Source organism: Lithobates pipiens, unplaced genomic scaffold (genome assembly GCF_037356315.1).
Source record: "Lithobates pipiens isolate NorthernLeopardFrog02 unplaced genomic scaffold, aLitPip1_a1.2 Scaffold_16, whole genome shotgun sequence".
In the NCBI taxonomy this organism is placed as follows: domain Eukaryota; kingdom Metazoa; phylum Chordata; class Amphibia; order Anura; family Ranidae; genus Lithobates; species Lithobates pipiens.
Genome location: NW_027507748.1, coordinates 421,675,219 through 421,690,343, shown reverse-complemented (window position 1 = coordinate 421,690,343; position 15,125 = coordinate 421,675,219). Strand labels below are relative to the sequence as shown.

Sequence of the window (15,125 nt, the reverse complement as noted above, 5' to 3'; positions counted from 1 at the left end):
TTGTGCCCCTCCCTCTTTTTCATATGAGGCCCTCTAATGTCTGTTCAGGACCCACTGGTTCGGGTAATGATGTGATCCTGAACTTTGTCAGATGCTCCAAATAAGCAGTCTATTCTGTTAGATGTATATGAACAGTCTCCCCTTGTAAGTTCTCTTTTTGTTATGAACATGTATACCTGTACATTTATGTATGCCATGCAATTATTTTCTGTTACTGACATGTGATTACTTTAATAAAGTTCTTCAAATAAAAAAAAAAAAAAGGTTTTGACTTCTACACCAGGTGTGACAGATGTAGAGACTGTCATTGTGTAAAGATGCAGATAATGTATTTTTCATCAGGGAAAGGATCTCTAAAGGGGTGTGAAAATGGGTGGAATCAACTGAATGCTGCCAATAAAAGAGAATAGTCAATATTTGCTCCTGTGTGCTACAAGAGGAAGTTGAACCCTGACATGCAGTCCATGTCCAAATACATCAGTGTGTCTTAAAGCAGACAGTATGTGAGCAGACCAGAAGTTCAGTATAGTGACTGACAGAACCAGTTAAGCGGAAAGGTTCATCCCAAAGAGGAATAAACAGAGCTGTGTAATAAAATAGCTAGGAAGCTACATTTGTGGTTCTTGTTATGCTCTTTGTAAGCAGAACACTATGGGGAGATTTACTAAAACTGGAGCACTCAGAATCTGGTGCATCATAGCCAATCATCTTCTAACTTCAGCTTCTTCAATTAAGCTTTGACAACAAAACCTGGAAGCAGATTGGTTTTATGCGGAGCTGCACTAGATTTTACACTCTGCTGTTTTAGTAAATAACCCCCCCCCCCCCCAGTGTTATTTGGAAGTGTGGAAGAATAAAAAAATGAGCAAAAGCCCTAAAACAGGCTTCCCTGAGGTGACTGAGTCCTTGAAAAACTCTCTATTTAAAGCTAAAGATATTACAGTAAACATGTCCAGCTCTAGATCAATTACACATTTGTTTACCCACCTTGCGCCCACGCTGTAGCTGAAAGACGGCTACAGAGCGGCGCTAAATTGCCGGGAGGGCGTCCCTGGACGTCCTGTTTACATTCCCCCTGCGTGTCACCGTGGGCGCACGGTGGGGGAAATCTCTGTTGGCCATATCCCTTGGACACAGCCAATCACAGATCGTGCTAAATGGCCAATCATAGTGGCAATTTAGCACTCGATCGGAGTGTCCAATAGAGATGATCTCATAAGTAAACATATGAGATCATCTCTCATCGCCGGCTCTCCCTCCTCACACAGCGACCGCATGTGAGGAGGGAGGGCTTCCATGCTGCAGCAGGAGTGAAAAAAATCAGTTGCACTAACACAACACAGTGCCACCTGTCCCCAGTGCCACCTATCACTGCCATCTGTCCTCATCACCATCTGTCCCCAGTGCCATCTGTCTCCAGTGCCACCTGTCAGTGTCACATGTTATCAGTGCCACGTATCAGTGCCATCTGCCATCAGTGCCACCTGTCAGTGTCACGTGTCATCAGTGCCACGTATCAGTGCTATCTGTCACCAGCGCCATGTATTAGTTCCATCTGTCATCAGTGCCACTTATTAGTGCCATTTGTCATCAGTGCCACATATTAGTGCCATCTGTCATCAGTGCCACATAGTGCCATCTGTCATCAGTGTCACGTGTCAGTGCCATGTATTAGTGCCATCTGTCATCAGTGCCACATATTAGTGCCATCTGTCATCAGGGCCACGTATTAGTGCCATCTATCATCAGTGTCACATGCCTGCATCAGTGCCATGTATTAGTGCCATCTGTCATCAGTGCCACATCAGTGTCACGTGTCATTGTCCTGGTGCTCCAGGGCCTTCAAAAGTGTAATGGGTAGTCAACAAGTTACATGTGTAATTTATGCTCCTAGAACACCTGATGGTGTTTCCTGCATGTTGGGCCTCTCTATGTGGTTAGGCTGTGAAAAAGTCCCACGCATGTGGTATCGTAATACACAATTTTGTGGGAAAAAATAAAAAATAAACTTAATTTTGCAAGTGGGAAAAAATTACAACATCAAAAACCTCACCATGCATTTACTAAATACATTGGAATGTCTACTTTCAAAAAAGGGGTCATTTGGGGGTATTTGTACTTTCCTGGCTTGTTAGGGTCTCAAGAAATGAGATCGGCCACCAGTACATCAGGTGTGATCTTTTTTTTATGATTTGCACCACAGCTTGTAGACTCTCTAACTTTCAAAAAGACCAAATAATATACACTAATTTGGGTTATTTTTACCAAAGATATGTATCAGTATAAATTGTGGTCAAAATGTATGAAGAAAATTAATAATTTGCAAAAAAAACTAGGAGGTGATCAAATACCACCAAAAGAAAGCTCTATTTGTATGAAAAAAAAGGACAAAAATGCATTTGGGTACAGTATTACATGACTGAATAAATGTCAGAGAAAGCTGAGAGCACCGAAAGCTGAAAATTGGTCTGGTCACGAGGGGGGTTTTAATGCCCAGTTGTCAAGTGGTTAATAGAGGTTGAAGGCTTTTTATAGGGCTGCAATTGATAACATGATTAAACACAGATTCTCCTACACCTTCATCTATTAGCTCTCAAATGGTGCAGTAGGGAATTTATAAATCTGTATGTAATGTACAGCCTTTAGGCAATCCTTGAAAATAAATGTATTCAAGGAAGTCTACCCCACCTTTACCTAATAACTAGGGATGAGCTCGGTGTTCGACTCGAACGCATGTTCAACTCAAACATCGGCTGTTCGTCTGTTCGTCTGTTCGGTGAATTCAGAACTTTGTGGACCGTTCACACAAAATTTGTGTGGCACGAACAGCCCACAATGCACTACACCATCGCAATGCATTGCTGGCTCATGATTGGCTAAGCATGCACTGTGACCCCACATGCTTGGCCAATCACAGCGCCGGCAGCGAGGAGAGCCATAATTGGCCACTGGCCTTGTGTAGTGTGTTCCGGCGTGCAGGGAAAGAGCAAGATAGGCAGGGACAGTGTGTTCTTTTGTCAGGCATCTGCAGGAGTTAAAGTGGGTGTTGTGTGCCTCCAGCACAGTATACACCTGTAGCTACCCTTTTTTGCTGGTGTTCTCTAATACAGGCATCTGCAGGATTTAAAGTGGGTGTTGTGTGCCTTCAGCACAGTATACACCTGAAGATACCCCTTATTGCTGGTGTTGTCTGTTGCATATCTTGCATATTAGCCTTTAAAATTAGCACTTTTGATTTCGAACGTTCGAATCCTATAGACTTTAATAGGGTTCTAAAGTTCGTATGAATTTTTGGTGCTTTCGAAGGTTCTGGTACAAACCGAGCCGGGGGGTGTTCGGCTCATCCCTAATAATAACTGTACTTGAGTCAAATCCATAAGATCATCCCCTGCAGCTATTACCCTTTGCACCACCTCCCCCTCCCTTTAGATGATAAGCTCCATAAGCAGGTCCCTCCTATTTCTTCTGTATTGAATTGTGTTGTAATTGTACTGTCACCATTAATATTGTATAAGTTCTGCGCAAACTGTTAGCGATATCCTCTATAATAATTGTGACAGACCTAGCCAGGACAGAGGCTTTTGGAGGGGACTGAATGCTAGCCTCTTGCACAACCATCATGGGCTCTGGCATTTGGGGGAATGGTGCTCTTTGTGAGCTGTATGCCTGGGGACCCTGGAGGTGGTGTTACTTTGGATTCAGGTCCATATCCCCCCAAGACACACAGACTCTGGGAACCCTGTAATTTTCCATATTATAAATAGTGACTGATTCATAATGTTGGGGCTCATAGAAGAGGCTGATGTCATCAACTCTGCTATTGTGAGAAGGTTTTCTTGGATTTCCCCAAAGACTATTCTTGGTTGTTAATTCTGAACAATACATGATCATTGAAAGGGCTGATCACATTGACCTCCGGAGATGGACTGTCTGGTCACCTAGGCTGGCTTAAGTGCTGTGTTAATTGAAATGTTAATTAAATAATTGTCTTTTAAGTTGTGCTAGAGGGGAGGGGGGAGTATCCATGAGCCAGCCCTCCCTCATTATCTAACCCCTTGTGTTAAAAGTGTATAAAAAGCCTATATTCTGTCCAATAAAGCATTCAAGATTCTACAAGCTATTTTCATCTAGACTTGTATTCAATGCAGCTATAATAATATATCTCTCTGATGGTCAGACTGGAGGAAGCAGTATTACTGATGGAAGCACTCAGTGGACTGTGGGATAGGATCCATCACAATAATAATATCATAAAAATCCCTTTTTTAAAACGTACTATTTATTTTTAATAAATTCCATACTTGTATCAAATTGTATTATAAGCAAACATTTCCAGAAAAAGAGTTTAGTATTTCTACCATCTCATGTTGAAAGAATAAGTATTAATCTTTGACCCAATGTAATATCCTAGTAGTCAGCACAGAAATATTATATTTGATCATGATAGTGTTTCTTAAGCCCATAATAAGTTAGCTGATCCATATTCTCACGTGTTTGACCAGTTTATACTGCCCACTGTATTTTTTTTTTGGACCCAAGCTTTGTATTGGTGCTTACAACTATATATTTTTTTGTTTGTACTCACCCACTACTTACACATTGTCAAAATATATACAGTATTTCTAAAAGAAAAACATAGCAAGCTACAAACATGAAAAATCACAGCAGCTGGCAGTATGAAAATAATCTGACAACAACAAATACTAATAATTATAGCTAACCACGAGTTATGTGTAAAGTTCCCTTTTTACCAACTGAAGTTGTCCCTGGACTTTTGTCACTGACTTCCTTTTATGCAGATGTGCTATAGTTAAACACAGAGTATTCCACTGTTCCAGAAAATATATTCTAGGTTATCGAGGAATCTCTTTTCTTTCCTAGTTCTTCACATGAAGATTTCTGCCACAATTTGGCAATTTGAAACCCTGGCCTCATTTTAGCCTTGGATTGGGTATCACATCTGGTAAGTTTATTCATTTAATTGTAGTTACTTAAATAAATATATAAAAACAGATGTCTTTTTGGAAATGTATATAAATACACTCTGCAGAGTTCTTATTGCTGAGAGATGTGTGTATTGTATTGTTTTACACATTTTTTTTGTACAATATATATATATTTTTTTGTACAAAATAATCAGTCACATATGTTATAATGTTAAATGTAAACTCTGAGTCCTATAGGAGAAAAGCTTATATTTGGATATTTTTTAATCACTAATATAAAAAATGTCTGCTTTTAACCTGCTTTATACATTCTTTTATTACCATTTTGGTATGGTCCGATTTCCAAATTGGCAACTTTTTATACAGTGTTCATTTCCCTGAATAATTTACATTGGATTGAGGTTTTTCCTATGTGCAGAAGCTGATGGCTTGTTTAATGACTGGTCAAAGAGCACAGATATGGATTAGCCCTTAGCTACCAATCAAATTTAAGAGTTTATGAATTTCCTGTTCTCATTCAGTTTACAGCACACTAATCTTTGCCATTAATAAATCAAGGAGAAACGCTCAAAATCTGCTGTTCCTTCCAGATTTTTCTTTTAAAAAGAATAAATAAAAAAAATTTAAAAACAGTATGAGTGCTAGCAAACACCTAGAATCACAACATATGTATTATTGTTAATATTTCAATGTGTATTCATTTGTTTTTCTATTACTAACTAATTATTTTTTTTTATACAATTTAAAGTTCTTTGATTTAATGTTCTTCTCCTCACAAGAACATGATAAATCATTGTATTGTTTTCTTTGAATTGCAGCTACAGATCAGAATAACTATTTATTTCTTCTAGTTTTCTAGTTGTTTTTTTTACACGCGTGAAAATTTTGAGAAAGGTACACATAAAAATGTGGTCTATTGGTGACGTAGATATTTCGAATGTGAAAGAAATTCAGTGCAGCCAAGGAATGCAAGCTTTTTACCATGTGCTTCTGAACGGGACTGCAGCTTCCAATAATATCATTTTCTGCTGGGCATCTTCCCTCTCAAGCAACAGAGTGGGTACTGTTGCTTAATGCTTAGTGGTAAGGTGAAGTTTGAAGCAATAAATACACTTTCAATCTTTAGCAGATTGGTTTTAGGTTTATATGGACAATAGTGAAATGTTTGCAATGATAACAGTTTATGTAGTAAGTTTCAGCTGCACAAGATGAATCTCAATATTAAAATTGGACCCGTTTAGTAGACAAGATACTGCATATTGAATATGTTGATCTATTTTAAGAGTGCCAATAAATTCTTGAATGCAGCCAGGGTTTCTAAAATGTTTTTTTTTTTTTGGCACAGGGGAAGCATTTGGTTGTGTTATAGTATGTATGTAGTGCTTTCTGTATAATTTTGAGGTTTGTTAACCCTTTCATGACTAAGCCTATTTTTGGAATTTGGTGTTTACAAGTTAAAATCCATATTTTTTGCTAGAAAATTACTTGGAACCCCCAAACATTATATATATTTTTTTAGCAGAGACTCTAGAGAATAAAATGGCGATTGTTGCAATATTTTATGTTACACAGTATTTGCGCAGCGGTGTTTTAAACGCAACTTTTTGGGAAAAGGGACACTTTCGTGAATAAAAAAAAAAAAAAAAACAGTAAAATTAGCCCAATTTTTTTGCGTAATGTGAAAGATAATGTTACGCCGAGTAAATAGATACCAAACATGTCACACTTTATAATTGCGCGCACTTGTGGATTGACGACAAAGTACGGTACTTAAAAATCTCAATAGGTGACGCTTTAAATTTTTTTTACAGTTACCAGGTTAGCGTTACAGAGGAGGTCTAGTGCTAGAATTATTGCTCTCGCTCTGATGATCGCGGCGATACCTCACATGTGTGATTTGAACACCGTTTACATACGCGGGCGTGACTTCCGTATGCGTTTTCTTTGCTTCGCGAGCTCGCGGGGACGGCGGGCACTTTAAACATTTTTTTTATTTTTTTATTGTTTTATTTATTTTCAAACGACTAAATTGTTTAAAAAATAAATAAAAATTGATCACTTTTATTGCTGTCACAAGGAATGTAAACATCCCTTGTGACAGTAATAGGTGGTGACAGGTACTCTTTATGGAGGGATCGGGGGTCTAAAAGACCCCCCACCCCTCCTTTACACTTCAATGTATTCAGATCGCCGAAAACGGCGATTCTGAATACCAGATATATTTTTAAAACCGGCGCCATTGGCAGCCGAGTAAACGGGAAGTGACGTCATGACGTCGCTTCCGTGTTTACGATGAGGAGACTGGAACGAAGCCGATTACGGCTTCATACCAGTCCCTGCCCAGCAGCCGGAGGCAGCGGAATTTGAATCGGTGCTCTCGATCGAGCGGGAGCACCGGTAACAGCGGCGGGAGGCAGCGGGAGGCGGCGGGAGGGGGGGGGCGTCCCCTCCCGCTCCTCCGGCATAACAGCCGAGCGGCTTTTAGCTGCATTGGTTGTTATGGCTGGATAGCCAATCGCCTGCTGAAAAAAACGGTACCGGGATGATGCCTGCAGGTGTGGGCATCATCCCGGTATACCCCCCGGAAGCCGAGTATGCACATCTGCGTACGCTCAGCGGGAAGGGGTTAATTTCCAATTTCCCACGTGTTTAGCTCAAGTTGGTTTATGTAGTTATAATGATGTCATATTATCCAGTCAAACATGGTAGCTAAAAGTATTTAACCACTTCAGCCCCAGAAGGTTTTACCCCCAGAGCATTTTTTGTGATACAGGACTGCGCCGCTTTAACTGACAATTGCGCGGTTGTGCAATGCTGTACCCAAACAAAATTGATGTCCTTTTTTTTCTCCCAAATAGAGGTTTTTGATGGTATTTGATCACCTCTGTGTTTTTTTATTTTTTGCGCTATGAACAAAAACAAAGAGACAATTTTGAAAAAATAAACAATATTTTTTACTTTTTGCTATGATAAATATCCCCAAAAATGTTTTTAACCACTTAAGGACTGAACCTCTTTCTGAGATTTGGTGTTTACAAGTTAACCACTTGCCGACCGCCGCACGACGATGTACATCGACAGAATGGCACGGGCAGGCATAAGGGCTTACATGTACGTCCTTGCCTGCCCGCCGGTCGGGGCCCGATCGGGCCCCCGCCCGGTGCCTGCGGCGGTCGGTATTCGTTCGGGAGCGATCCTGGACGAGGGGACGGCCATTCATTCATGGCCACCCCCTCGCGATCGCTCCCGACGAATGAAAATGTCCCGTGACATCACTTCCTCTCCTGTAATGTAAACACAGGAGAGGAAGTGATGTATTCTCTCCTCCGTGTTGGTATTTTTCGTTCCGGCACCGAGGAGAGAGGTTCGGTGAGTTGCACCAACACACCACACATACAGTAGAACATGCCAGGCACACTCACACCCCCCCTTTACCCCCCGATCACCCCCCAATTACCCCTGCCCCCCCCCCCAGTCACAGTGACACCAATTGCTTTTTTTTTTTTTTTTTTTTTTGCATTGGTGTAATTTGTGACTGTAATAACTGTTAGGGCAGTTAGGGTTAGCCCCCTTTAGTTCTAATGTGCCCCCCTAACCCCCCCAATAAAGGTTTAACCCCGTGATCACCCCCCGTCGCCAGTGTCACTAAGGCTGGGTTCACATTGCAGCGGTTTATGAGAACGAATGTGATTCGCACCGCACTGCAGTGCAAATCACATCCGATCTCTGTGCGATTCGAGTTCAGCCATACAGATAGTATGGCTGAATTCGTGTCGCACCCGCCGCACCCGCCGCAAATTCGCACGGGACCCTTTTTTGGCCCGCAGCAGAATCGGATCGCATGGGTGTTCACACCATGCGATCCGAGTTTGCAGATCGCACTGCGATATGCGAACTGATCTGGGGGTGTCATTAACATTTCACTGACACTCCCAGCAGTTCGCATAGGGCAGTGTGAACTGCCGCCGGGAGGCATGCGATGCGGGAACCAGCCGCGGATTCATGGCGTTCCCGCTTCGCTCCAGTGTGAACCCAGCCTAATAAGCGATAGTTTTTCTGATCGCTGTATTAGTGTCACAGGTGACGCTAGTTAGGCAGGTAGGTATTTAGGTTCGCCGCAGCTTTTTATAGCGCCAGGGACCCCCATATACTACCGCATAAAGCCCCCTGATTGCCCCCTAGTTAACCCTTTCACCAGTGATCACCATATAACTGTTACAGGTGACGCTGGTTGGTTAGTTATTTTTTTATAGTTTCAGGGCACCCGCTATTTATTACCTAATAAAGGTTTAACCCCCTGATCACCCGGCGGGTGTCATTTGTGACTGTAATAACTGTTAGGGCAGTTAGGGTTAGCCCCCTTTAGTTCTATTTTGGGGTGTCTATTAAATTTATTTTGGGGTGTCATTTCACATATGCCCATAGCATGTGTGAGCAATATATAATTTAGTGACAACTTTTTGTCATTATTCAGTCGCTTGAGGCAAAAAAATAAAATATTCAATGGGCTCAACATGCCACTTATCAATTTCCTTAGGGTGTCTACTTTCCAAAATGGGGTCATTTGGGGGGGTTTTGTACTGCCCTGCCATTTTAGCACCTCAAGAAATGAGATAGGCAGTCGTAAACTAAAAGCTGCGTAAATTCCAGAAAACGTACCTTAGTTTGTAGATGTGACAACTTTTGCGCAAACCAATAAATATACAATTATTGACTTTTTTTTTACCAAAGACATGTGGCTGAATACATTTTGGCCTAAATGTATGACTAAAATTGAGTTTATTGGATTTTTCTAATAACAAAAAGTAGAAAATATCATTTTTTTTCAAAATTTGCGGTCTTTTTACGTTTATATCGCAAAAAATAAAAATCGCAGAGGCAATCAAATACCATCAAAAGAAAGCTCTATTTGTGGGAAGAAAAGGACGCAAATTTTGTTTGGGTACAACATTGCATGATCACGCAATTACCAGTTAAAGCAGCGCAGTGCCAAATTGTAAAAAGACCTCTGGTCATTTACCAGCAAAATGGTCCGGTCTGAAGGTGGTTAAAAACAGTTTTTTTTTACTAGAAAATTACGTAGAACCCCCAAACATTATATATTTTTTTCTAACAACCTAGAGAATAAAATGGTGGTTCTTGCAATACTTTCTGTCCCACTGTATTTCTGCAGCGGTCTTACAAGCGCACTTTGTTTTGGAAAAAATACACTTTTTTAAATAAAAAAATAAGACAACAGTAAAGTTAGCTCATTTTGAAAAGTGCACCCGCTCTTGGAATGGTGACAAACTTTTACACTTAAAAATCTCCATAGATGACATTTAAAAAATACTACAGGTTGCATGTTTTGAGTTACAGAGGAGGTCTAGGGCTAGAATTTTTGCTCTTGCTCTAACGATCGCGGCAATACATCACATGTGTGGTTTGAATACCACTACTCACGTTTGCGTTCGCTTTGGCACGCGAGCTCGGCGGGGACGGGGTGCATTTAAAACATTTTTTTCTTATTTATTTTACCTTTTATTTTAAAATTTTTACACCCGTCCTTTAAAAAAAAAATGGTGTCACTTTTATTAATGTTTATTAATGTACACATCTCTTGTAATAGAGAAAAGCATCACAGAACCTTAAATATGAGATCTAGAGTCAAAAAGACTTCAAATTTCATATTTACACTAAAATGCAATAAAAAAAAAAGTCTCTTTAAGAGCTATGGGCGGAAGTGACATTTTGATGTTGCTTCCACCCTGCAATGATGGGGGGCAGGGCAGACAGGAAGACAGGTGGGGGCCATCTTCCCCTCACTCGTCTTCATACCAAACAGGACGCAGGACCCCATCGCCTCCGCTGCTACCGATGGCTCCGGTAAGCAGTGGAGGGCACCTGAGCGTGGTGGGAGAGGGGGTCCCTCTCCTGCCGCTGATAAAAAGTGATTTTGCGGCGAATCCGTCACAGAGACCCCTTTTATCTGAAAGCAAACCTCCCGCTGAAGAAGAGGATACCGGGGTTAAGGCAGCTAGCTGCTGCCATAACAACGACATTTCTTTTCAAAGTAATGACGTATAATGATGACGGGCAATCCATAAGTGGTTAAAAAACAAATTTCTTCATCAGTTGAGGCCAATATGTATTCTTTCCAAAAATTTTTGGTAAAAAAAAAAAAAAAAAAAAAAAAAAAAATCGCAATAAGCGTATATTGATTGGTTTGCACAAATGTTATAGCGTCTTAAAAATAGGGAATAGATTTATGGCATTTTTATTATTTTATATTTTTTTTACTAGTAATGGCGGTGATTTGCGATTTTTAGCAGGACTGTGACATTGCAGCAGACAGATCGGACACTTTTGACACATTTCCCTGTTCTGGCTCTCATCCCCGCCATCGCATCGGGCCCCCCGCCTGCTATGGCTCTTAAAGGAGCTGCTATACATATACAGCGATTAGCGCAGGAGAGCCATCCTGCTGCCGTATGTGTACTGGAGCCAGTCGGAAGTGGTTAAACAAAGATATCTGTAAATACCCAGGCCACCAAAACCTTCCATACCTGAAATCTAATGAAACACACACAATGCAAATATGCCTGGAGAGTGATATGCATACAGATACTGTACAAGAGACCTATGATTTATCCTATGGTGACCATTTATAAGGGAACCTCCTCTCTGTTTAGGTCACTGAAAAGAAATGTTGAATGTAAAAAGAAAAGGGGAACAAGTGGGACTTTAAACGAAGCATGTCAATTGAAAATAACAATGTATGAACACATGTGAATAAAATGATTTAGATTTAATTTATAATCAATAGCCACTAGGGGTTGTCCAAGATCGGAATGCATACAATAGTAGTACAGTAATATAAATATGGATATACACTCAATGTATTTTCATAATAGTAATCAGAGAATCTAGAAGTATAGACAAATCAATGGACATACATGGATGCAGTTCATAACAGAAATGCATAAATCAAAAATCATAAAATCACATGAACGAGTGCAAACTCAATAAGACAAAAGTTGATATTATCAAGGATTAAAATAAGCTTAGGTAGGCATCCTTAGTTTGAGAACCCGACGCGTTTCTTGGCTTCTTGACAGTCATCAGGGGTGGGATGCATGTTTTTACTAAAAAAGCAAATAAATATGACAAATGTTAATATAGGCGGAACCTCAGTTAAATAGAGAAAGTATCAAATTGGTCCACTTGATTGATAAAGTGACTTACAAAATAGCCCAAAGATTGGGCAGAACTTCCAGCAATGGGAACTGTTAGAGCTGGGATAAAACCGTCTCATCCGGGGTTGAGGCAGGGTTCAGACCATCCCCCAACAATGTCAGGGGGCAGGCCAGGGGGAACCGAAACAGACATCCTCAACACAGGTCCACTAGGTACTAAATGTATATGTGTGTTACCCAAATCTGCGAAAGAGAAAAAAGAAAAGAAAAGAAGAAAAGTGTGATGGGTCACAAAAAAAAACAAAAAAAAACAAAAGCAGGACACTGAGTGTTGGATTGAACGTGTTGAATGAATATAGCTGATTGCTGAAAAGTGTGTGTGAATGAGATATACATGAATGATTGGGAATAGTGATGGACGAACTTCCGACGGGACGTTTCGCGAACGCGAAACGCGAACGGACACAAACGTTCGCGAAAACGACCGTTCGCCGCGGGCTCCATTGACTTCAATGGGAGGCGAATTTCGCAAACCTTTAGGTCGAATTTGCGGCCACGGGGTAATTATTAGGGGGTAGCACGTAGTCCCACCACCTGGACAATAGCATAATACATGTATGAGGTGAATTTGGGATCGATAACTACAAGCATTTTTTTTTTATTTGGGAAATTGTTCTGACAATTCAGGACTATGGAGCTAATGAAGGCAATGGAGGAGAGGGAAGGTCAGGGACCAGGGTAGGCAAACAAGAGGGTGCAGGAGATACAGAGCACTGACAGCAGCACCGTAATACAGAGCACTGACATCAGCACCGTGACATACAGCGCTGACAGCAGCTCCGTGACATACAGCGCTGACAGCAGCTCCGTGACATACAGCGCTGACAGCAGCTCCGTGACATACAGCGCTGACAGCAGCTCCGTGACATACAGCGCTGACAGCAGCTCCGTGACATACAGCGCTGACAGCAGCACCGTGACATACAGCGCTGACAGCAGCTCCGTGACATACAGCGCTGACAGCAGCTCCGTGACATACAGCGCTGACAGCAGCTCCGTGACATACAGCACTGACAGCAGCTCCGTGACATACAGCGCTGACAGCAGCTCCGTGACATACAGCGCTGACAGCAGCACCGTGACATACAGCGCTGACAGCAGCTCCGTGACATACAGCGCTGACAGCAGCTCCGTGACATACAGCACTGACAGCAGCTCCGTGACATACAGCGCTGACAGCAGCTCCGTGACATACAGCGCTGACAGCAGCACCGTGACATACAGCGCTGACAGCAGCTCCGTGACATACAGCGCTGACAGCAGCTCCGTGACATACAGCGCTGACAGCAGCTCCGTGACATACAGCGCTGACAGCAGCTCCGTGACATACAGCGCTGACAGCAGCTCCGTGACATACAGCGCTGACAGCAGCTCCGTGACATACAGCGCTGACAGCAGCTCCGTGACATACAGCGCTGACAGCAGCACCGTGACATACAGCGCTGACAGCAGCTCCGTGACATACAGCGCTGACAGCAGCTCCGTGACATACAGCGCTGACAGCAGCACCGTGACATACAGCGCTGACAGCAGCTCCGTGACATACAGCGCTGACAGCAGCTCCGTGACATACAGCGCTGACAGCAGCTCCGTGACATACAGCGCTGACAGCAGCTCCGTGACATACAGCGCTGACAGCAGCTCCGTGACATACAGCGCTGACAGCAGCTCCGTGACATACAGCGCTGACAGCAGCTCCGTGACATACAGCGCTGACAGCAGCTCCGTGACATACAGCGCTGACAGCAGCTCCGTGACATACAGCGCTGACAGCAGCTCCGTGACATACAGCGCTGACAGCAGCTCCGTGACATACAGCGCTGACAGCAGCTCCGTGACATACAGCGCTGACAGCAGCTCCGTGACATACAGCGCTGACAGCAGCTCCGTGACATACAGCGCTGACAGCAGCACCGTAAGCAGCCCCAGGAGGAAGTCAGCACAGCACAGGGATGGTGTGATCCCCTCATAATAAGAACCCCCAGGAGGAAGTCAGCACAGCACAGGGATGGTGGGAGCCCCTCATAATAAGAACACCCAGGAGGAAGTCAGCACAGCACAGGGATGGTGGGAACCCCTCATAATAAGCAGCCCCAGTAGAAATATGACACCGCTCAACCTCTTCAAAGAGGAGGGTAGGGGCATATAGTACGGTGTGCTTTTTTGGGTCAGGGAAGTGAGCCAAATGAATTAAGAAGGTCTGTGTGCTTGATTCCAAAAATTGTTTATAGACATATACATGGTCTACTGATCACATGTGTTGAATTCCTCCGAGATCCATGCCTCATTCATTTTTAGAAATGTGAGGTAGTTAACACTGTGGTGAGCTAGGCGAGTACGCTTATCGGTCACAATCCCCCCTGCTGCGCTGAACGTCCTTTCGGACAGGACACTGGATGAGGGGCAAGCCAACAGTTCGATTGCAAATTGGGCAAGCTCTGGCCAGAGGTCAAGCCTGCCCACCCAGTAGTCTAGGGGTTCATCACTCCTCAGAGCGTCCACATCGGCCGTTAACCCAATGTAGTCGGACACCTGACGGTCTAGGCGTTCCCTGATGCTGGATCCGGATGACACCTGTCGATGGGTCGGCTGAAAGAATGACCTCATATCCGAAGTCACCAACACATCTTCAAACCGGCCTCTTCTTGCAGGCGCTGTTGGATTGGTACCCGCAAATCCTTCTCTGGGAGTGGGAATTGCTCCTCTGCCAGCGCACGCAAAAGCAGAATGCAGCATTTCTCGAAGCAAGGCCTGGAAGTGCTGCATTCTGACAGCCCTCTGCGACGGCGGTAACATTTCCGCCATTTTGTGTTTGTACCGGGGGTCTAAGTACGTTGCCACCCAGTACTGGTCCTTGACCCTCATGCTTTTTATACGGGGGTCCCTATTAAAACACTGGAGCATGAAGGCCCCCATTTGCACTAAAGTGGAAGCGGTGTGGTGG

At 43.0% G+C, this 15,125-nt stretch overlaps 1 protein-coding gene and 1 long non-coding RNA gene across 3 annotated transcripts in view; one reads left to right on the top strand and one right to left on the bottom strand.

Annotated features, from left to right (window-relative positions):
- Nucleotides 1-15,125, top strand: part of TLR8 (toll like receptor 8) — a 165,466-nt gene that overhangs the window by 110,525 nt on the left and 39,816 nt on the right. For both annotated transcript variants that reach the window (XR_013274579.1, XM_077482544.1), the window contains exon 3: nt 4,882-4,963. The gene's annotated coding sequence lies outside the window, so the exon portion shown is untranslated. The remainder of the gene's footprint in view (nt 1-4,881; nt 4,964-15,125) is intronic.
- On the bottom strand, nt 11,719-12,403 carry LOC143984408 (uncharacterized). The gene is made up of 2 exons (XR_013274839.1): nt 12,171-12,403; nt 11,719-12,070 (listed from the first exon to the last, which is right to left on the bottom strand). It is a non-coding gene; the product is annotated as an uncharacterized LOC143984408 (long non-coding RNA).